Source organism: Ctenopharyngodon idella, chromosome 8 (genome assembly GCF_019924925.1).
Source record: "Ctenopharyngodon idella isolate HZGC_01 chromosome 8, HZGC01, whole genome shotgun sequence".
Classification (NCBI taxonomy): Eukaryota; Metazoa; Chordata; class Actinopteri; order Cypriniformes; family Xenocyprididae; genus Ctenopharyngodon; species Ctenopharyngodon idella.
Window position 1 is genome coordinate 25,017,951 of NC_067227.1, and position 8,766 is coordinate 25,026,716.

Sequence of the window (8,766 nt, forward strand, 5' to 3'; positions counted from 1 at the left end):
ACTGTACAAATTGTGAATAAAAAAGGAATGCAATAATTTACAAATCTCATAAACTTATATTTTATTCACAATAGAATATAGATAACATATCAAATGTTGAAAGTGAGACATTTTGAAATATCATGCCAAATATTGGCTCATTTTGGATTTCATGAGAGCTACACGTTCCAAAAAAGTTGGGACAGGTAGCAATAAGAGGCCGGAAAAGTTAAATGTACATATAAGAAACAGCTGGAGGACCAATTTGCAACTTATTAGGTCAATTGGCAACATGATTGGGTATAAAAAGAGCCTCTCAGAGTGGCAGTGTCTCTCAGAAGTCAAGATGGGCAGAGGATCACCAATTCCCCCAATGCTGCGGCGAAAAATAGTGGAGCAATATCAGAAAGGAGTTTCTCAGATAAAAATTACAAAGAGTTTGAAGTTATCATCATCTACAGTGCATAATATCATCCAAAGATTCAGAGAATCTGGAACAATCTCTGTGCGTAAGGGTCAAGGCCGGAAAACCATACTGGATGCCCGTGATCTTCGGGCCCTTAGACGGCACTGCATCACATACAGGAATGCTACTGTAATGGAAATCACAACATGGGCTCAGGAGTACTTCCAGAAAACATTGTCGGTGAACACAATCCACCGTGCCATTCACCGTTGCCGGCTAAAACTCTATAGGTCAAAAAAGAAGCCATATCTAAACATGATCCAGAAGCGCAGGCGTTTTCTCTGGGCCAAGGCTCATTTAAAATGGACTGTGGCAAAGTGGAAAACTGTTCTGTGGTCAGACGAATCAAATTTTGAAGTTCTTTTTGGAAAACTGGGACGCCATGTCATCCGGACTAAAGAGGACAAGGACAACCCAAGTTGTTATCAGCGCTCAGTTCAGAAGCCTGCATCTCTGATGGTATGGGGTTGCATGAGTGCGTGTGGCATGGGCAGCTTACACATCTGGAAAGGCACCATCAATGCTGAAAGGTATATCAAAGTTTTAGAACAACATATCCCATCCAGACCTTGCATTTTCCAACATGACAATGCCAGACCACATACTGCATCAATTACATCATCATTGCTGCGTAGAAGTAGGATCCGGGTACTGAAATGGCCAGCCTGCAGTCCAGATCTTTCACCCATAAAAAACATTTGGTGCATCGTAAAGAGGAAGATGCGACAAAGAAGACCTAAGACAGTTGAGCAACTAGAAGCCTGTATTAGACAAGAATGGGACAACATTCCTATTCCTAAACTTGAGCAACTTGTCTCCTCAGTCCCCAGACGTTTGCAGACTGTTATAAAAAGAAGAGGGGATGCCACACAGTGGTAAACATGGCCTTGTCCCAACTTTTTTGAGATGTGTTGATGCCATGAAATTTAAAATCAACTTATTTTTCCCTTAAAATTATACATTTTCTCAGTTTAAACATTTGATATGTCATCTATGTTGTATTCTGAATAAAATATTGAAATTTGAAACTTCCACATCATTGCATTCCTTTTTTATTCACAATTTGTACAGTGTCCCAACTTTTTTGGAATCGGGTTTGTATATGCACACGCAAAAACAAATATAAAGGCTACGCCCCTATTAACTCGTCTGAATATAATGGAAGAGCTACATAATCTACATACCACAACCATCATTTTACATGCACATATGATTTGTTTTGGTTTAATTCTCTGAATTAAAGTATTTTAAATTAAGCAAAGTAAAAGTAAAAATAAAAAAATAAAAAAACATTAACCAGGCATAACATTATGACCACCTTCCTAATATTGTGTTGGTCCCCGTTTTGCTGCCAAAACAGTCAAGGCATGGCATGTTGTGCTCCTCAAACCATTCCTGAACCATTTTTGCTTTGTGGCAGGGCGCATTATCCTGCTGAAAGAGGCCACAGCCACCATGAAATACCGTTTCCATGAAAGGGTGTACATGGTCTGCAACAATGCTAAGGTAGGTGGTACATGTCAAAGTAACATCCACACGGATGGCAGTACCCAAGGTTTCCCAGCAGAACATTACCCAAAGCATCACACTGCCTCCGCCGGCTTGCCTTCTTCCCATAGTGCATCCTGGTGCCAATGTGTTCCCCATGTAAGCAATGCACATGCACATCCATGTAATGTAAAAGAAAACATGATTTATTAGACCAGGCCACCTTCTTCCATTGCTCCGTGGTCCAGTTCTGATGCTCACGTGTCCACTGTTGGCGCTTTGGGCGGTGGACAGGGGTCAGCATGGGCACCCTGACTGGTCTGCAGTTATGCAGCCCCATACGCAACAAACTGCGATGCACTGTGTATTCTGACACCTTTCTATCAGAACCAGCATTAACTTCTTGAGCAATTTGAGCTACAGTAGCTCGTCTGTTGGATCAGACCACACGGGCCAGCCTTTGCTCCCCACGTGCATCAATGTGCCTTGGCCGCCCATGACCCTGTTGCCGGTTCACCACTGTTCCTTCCCTGGACCACTTTTGATAGATACTGACCACTGCAGACCGGGAACACCCCACAAGAGCTGCAGTTTTGGAGATACTCGTCGGTTCACTGTTCCTTCCTTGGACCACTTTTGATAAATACTGACCACTGCAGACCGGGAACACCCCACAAGAGCTGCAGTTTTGGAGATACTCTGACCCAGTTGTCTCTGTCACAATTTGGCCCTTGTCAAACTCACTCAAATCCTTACGCTTGCCCATTTTTCCTGCTTCTAACACATCAACTTTGAGGACAAAATGTTCACTTGCTGCCTAATATATCCCACCCACTAACAGGTGCCGTGATGAATAGATAATCAGTGTTATTCACTTCACCTGTCAGTGGTCATAATGTTATGCCTGATCGATGTACATACAAAGACACTATTTACAATAAATAAGTAAATGAATTCTCACCATGGCACTAGCAATGCCAAATTTATGGATTGGATTCCCCATACAAATAATGATAAAACTGTAAGTAGCTTTGGTTAAAAGTGTCTGCTAACTAAGTGTCTCTTTACTGTGCTGCTTTCACACTGTTAACCACAACTAGCTTTACAATTCTTGTTTATTATGAATGTTTGTCATTGTAATACTAATATTGCTGTTTTCTTTGCAAGTGATGTTTTATGTTTTTCCTCAATTGTAAGCCACCTTGATTAAAAGTGTCATCAATAAATGTAAAGATAAACTGTAAAACATGTAAATAATCTGAAATCTGCTCTTATATTTAAATAATGAAAGAAAAAGTAAATAATACAGATAATAAAGTAAATAATAAAAGCACTATTATTCAGACAAAACAGGTGACATACAGTATGAACAAATGCTTATGTAAAAGAGTGGCTGTTGGTCCTCTCACGGCCTCATGTCTATAACACTGAACGAAGGTGTGAGGTTTAAGTTCATATCTCTCATTTACTGTACTAAATCAAACCCAAAACGGTACTGTACTAGAGCAAAGCCATGCACTCAGTCTGGCTAAAGCACTGGATCTTTCTTGTGTTTTGTGATTTCAGTGAGCCTCAGATAGAGGTACGTAAGAATAAGACTTCTTACTGAAGGAATGTAGTGTCTCTCTTTCCTCCTCTCTCTCTGCCTTGGCAAGACTCTAGCAGAGGCCCAGATGGTCGTCACGGTGATTCACCATGTCATGCTGTCTGTTGCCGGGCAGCACAGTAGAGTCTAAGCCCGTAGTGATAGTCGTGTGTTTGTGTGTACATGTCTTTCAAATTAATTTTGCATTTAAAGTGTACAGTGAAGAATTCCTCTAAAAAGGGTCATTGTAAAAGGCTGTTGTTCAGTAAACTGTAAAGGTATTCATTTTCATTCAATTGACAATAAAAGCTCCTAATAAAAGCAAACATTTGAATGAATACAGATCTTGAAAGTAATAGTTCTCTCAAAAATGAAAATCTTGTCATTATTTACTCACCTTCATGTTGTTCCAAATGTATGACAATTTTTCTGTGTTCTATTGTGGACAAACACAACATTTCTGAAGAATATTCGCATCTTTTCTATATAATGAAAGTGAAGGAGGACAGGGCTGTCAAGCTGAATAATGAAAAATAATTACCATAAAAGTATCATAAAACTGGTTCATATGACTGATGCATTACATTCCATGTCTTGTAAAATTATAAGATAGTTTTGTGTGAGAAACAGACTGAAATTGAAGCCGTTATTTAATTATAAACATACCCTACACTTGGCTGTTAACCATTGTGACCGAATCACTGAGTTGAACTCAAGAATGAACAAATCGTTCTGACCGGCTTTGTGAACTGGATCAACTGCAGAGGTGTAAAGAGTACCTGAAAACCATACTTGAGTAAAAGTACAGATACGTTAGAGTTGACTCCATTACGAGTTACAAGTCACCATTCAAATACAACTTGAGTAAAACTCTTAGAGTATCTGATTTTAACTGTAAACCCGAATAAGTTGGGCTAACTCAAAAAATTTGAGGTAATCAGTTACATCAAATTTTTTGAGTTATGTTCCCAATTTTAAGTAAGCAGAACTATCAAGTTTTGAGTTTGTAGTATTCATGCACGTTAATTGCTCCTAACTTGAAGTACTGAGTTTGCTAACTCATACATTTTGATAGCAATTAACATAAAATATTTGGTTAATCAACTTTTTTATTTTGAAATCTTGCAAATCAAATGAGTTATTTACTTCACTGTAAATCCTAAGAAAATACAAAAAAATGCCAACTTGCTAATTTGCTAACATGTTAACAATAGCATGGTATAACACTTACTGAATGAGTGCAACTTAAAACATGTAACTTACCTGCCCTCAAACCAAGCTGCATGTGCTACTTGTCACCATGATGTTAACTCCAAAAACCCACATTAACAGAAACTCTTCTAAATTAGCATAACAAAACATTAATCACTACATTAATCTCCCTTACCATTAATCTTGTGCAAAAAAACATTATATAACACTTAATTTTAGCATTTACTCTCCCTTTCGAGTGCCATGGGCAAAGCATGCTGGGAAATAGAAATCCCAGTCCAGTTTCAGTTAGTCTAAATTAAACGAAATGTGTTCATACAACTTAAAACAATGAAACAGTTCAGTTTACTTGAAATATATCAGTTCTGTGAACTCAAAAGAAAAAGAAAATTCTAAATACTCATAGCAGTTCATTTAACTGAACTAATTTGTTCAATTTAAGTTTGCCCTACTCAAACCAATTAAGTATTTTGAGCATTAGGGTTTACAGTGTATTTATATATTTTACTCATTCTGAGTTTAGGTTCAAGGATGCTCTAGTCCTCAACACCTAAAAGATATGCCAATGAACATAAGAAACAGTTGATTTGTAAGGAGAGGAATCACATGTTTATTTTCTAAAATCAAAATAAAACTGAACACCTCAATATTGCAATAAATCAAGTTCAACACAACAAGCCTCTTAAACTTCTACAAACTCTCAAGTTTCAGTTAAGCTCATGTGCCCAAAAAAGGCGTAAGTAAACCAATATCCTTCAAAAAGATCTCTTTATTATAACAAATTAAACAATGTTTAATATAAACAATGTTAAGTAAAATGAAATTGTCAAAGCCTACTTGCACTGGACGTCATCTGCCTCATCACTGACTGTGACTGCAGCCATGTCCTCATCTCATATACGAAACACCTGAGATTCAGCAACTACCTGCTAATGCACTCCCATTCGTGTAAAGTAGCATTGCTGACAAGTTTGGGGGAGTAAGGGCAAAATGCACAAGGTGTAATACCTTCAATGCCCCATTTGATGGCGATATCGCTTCTCATAGCAGAAATAAACTGCTGCAGAAAAAGTTAGGTGTCATGCAAAATGTAACAAGTAATTGCATTACTCATCACAAATGTATTGGAGTAAAAAATATACTTATTCAAAAATGTAGTCAAGTAGAGAGTAAAAGTTGCTAATATCTGTGATACTCAGTCAAACTGCAATGTAGTCAAATAGATACTTAAGTACAGTAACTAATTACATTTACTCCAATACTTTACACCACTGATCAACTGATTCAGATCAAAATTATTGGTTACACTTTATTTTGATGGTCCACTTTAGAGTAACTTTGCAACTACATGTCAACTAACTCTCATTAGAGTATTAGTAGATTGTTAGTAGGCTGTTAGTTTAGGGTTAGGTGTTAGGGTTTTGGTAAGTAGAATAAGTTGGCATGGACTTGCAAAGTTACTCAGAATGTCTGTTCAGGACCATCAAAATAAAGTGTTAGCAGATATTAAAGGGTTAGTTCACCCAAAAATGAAAATTCTGTCATTAATTACTCACCCTCCTGTCGTTCCACACCCATAAGACCTTCGTTCATTTTTGAAACACATGGCTCAGTGAGGCCTCCATTGTTGTAACAAACTGCCAAAGTCACGTGAACCATTGAAATTTCGAAACACTCATGACGTAACGAAGCCTTGTTGACTGAAATCACGTGACTTTGGCAGTTTGATACACACTGATTCGAAACAAAAGATTCCTAAAGCTTCATGAAGCAGTGTTTTGAAATCGCCCATCACTAGATATTGTTGAATAAAGTTGTTATTTTGTTTTTGGCGCACAAAACGTATTCTCGTCGCTTCATAACATTAAGGTTGAACCACTGTAGTCACATGAACCGTTTGTCTTTAGTACCTTTCTGGTCTTACGGGTGTGGAACGACATAAGGGTGAGTAATTAATGCAAAAAATTTCAATTTTGGGTGAACTAATCCTTTAAGCAGACAGTCTACCACTACTCTAATGAAAGTTAGTTGACATAGTTGCAAAGTATAATTAGTAAAATGTCTAAAGTGGACCATCGAAATAAAGTGATACCAATTTGTTCTCAAATCGGACAATGAGTAATGACAATGAATGTAATTTTAAGCAAATTAAGGACAAATAACTTACATTTCAAGCCACTTTTATGATACTTTTTTTTTTTGGCATTTTGGTGCTTGACAGCCACAGAAAATTTCCAGAAAACCTACATTAGCCTTGTGTTAACTTCAGAAATTCACCTTTTGTGTTCCACAGAAAAAAAGAAAATGTTGGCTATACGTGTCGAATTTTGAGGGTTGATGAATGCCGTATGTGAGTGTTTTTGTATTGGATAAAGCAGGCTGTGTGGGGGGTATTTGGAGGTGTTGTTTTGTTTGGGTTTTTGGGGGGTTTGTATTTTGGAAAGACAGAGGCTGTGTCCGGATTTCAGAGCGTTTTTCAATGGATTAGGTCTTGAGGGACCGGTGAGATGGGCAGATCGCAATAAGAGTTTTAGGCCATTGTGTGTTGCGTAAATGGGTGCAGTGTGTGGGGTACGATGGGATTGTGTGTGGTACTGCGAGGCCTATGGCCTGGTGTCAGACCTGCACCATCAAGCCGGGGGGCTGGAACAGCGCCAAGTCATGACATCATCTCCTGCTCCACACTGCTCGGGGCTGCACACTCTGGAGCGATAAATCCTCCCCAGGCACTGGGCTGCGCACAGGCATGCAGGAGAATACGCCATTGTCTCACACACACTCTCACAACCACAGCTGCTGCAGTCAAATGGCACGACGGCTTCCTTCAATGCAAGTCCCATTTTCAAATGCTTATAGCCTATATAATAACCTCTCCTCAACAAGCTGTATGATTTGAGGTATCACTTATGCCCATAGCACAAACTGCACGGGTCATGTGCCTAAGTTTCATACTTCGAGGTTTGTTCAAAAGCTTGATTATGAGCAACTGTAAAAGTAATTGTAAATACCACTAATTACAGTTTAATGGTAATATTCTGCGTCCCTTTTAACAAGGCTATACTTTCACAGTAGTAAATAATGACAGAGGTCAGTGTGCATTCCCGCAAAGGACTTCCCTTTCGTATTATGGCGTATTCACTAAAATGCTAATAGGAGTTTTAATGATTTTAACAGTTACACTTTATAAACGCAATACATCTCTGGTCCAATATGCGTACGTGTGTGCTTTTTACATTAACACATCCTTTGTTGCCATGGTGATTGTGCAAACAGTTTCCCTTGACCTGGACATTCCAAAGCGGTAATGTTAGCGTGGAGAGAGGCAGAGGTTCAGACCTTTCTTACAACCTACAAATTGTGTTACTTCTATAAGTGTATAGTTAGAGTATACTGTAAATATGAACTTGTTGTGACGTTGTTCCAAAGAAACTGATGATATGGGCCAAGGAAAATGAATCAATTAAAAATGACACATATCTTGTCCTTGGTTGTTTGAATTGTATGTGTATATATTATATATACACACACACACAACTAGCAAAACAGAAGAAAACAGAAGAAGATTTTCATGAGTAAAAAACTCAGAGTTAGTTACGGTTATCAAACAACGTATAGCTAATTCAGCTGATTTGAATGTGGCTAATCCAATTAGAATTTAGAGTTGCAACTATCTTTATATAATATAGTTTTTTATCCTGTTAAATTATCAGAAGATTTCCAACATAATGACATTAATGTGAAATCCATGTCACACTAAGAAAACAAACCCCCCGCTCTGTCCTTTTGAATTAATATAACAAATGTTGTTCCCTTGGCCCGCGTTAAACTTGACATCTTGGCACAGTTCATGTAAAATATTAAACTCTAATATGTTTAACCACAGTAAGTTCTAAGTAATGTCCTCTCTGTGCTTTGAGACAACGGAGGTGATATATTACTGAATTTTTAATTTCAAGCATGTGTCAGGTCAAACTGCAGGGTTAAACTCACACAGACGTTACTCTGCTCCTACTGGTGTGGATGCATTAACAACTCA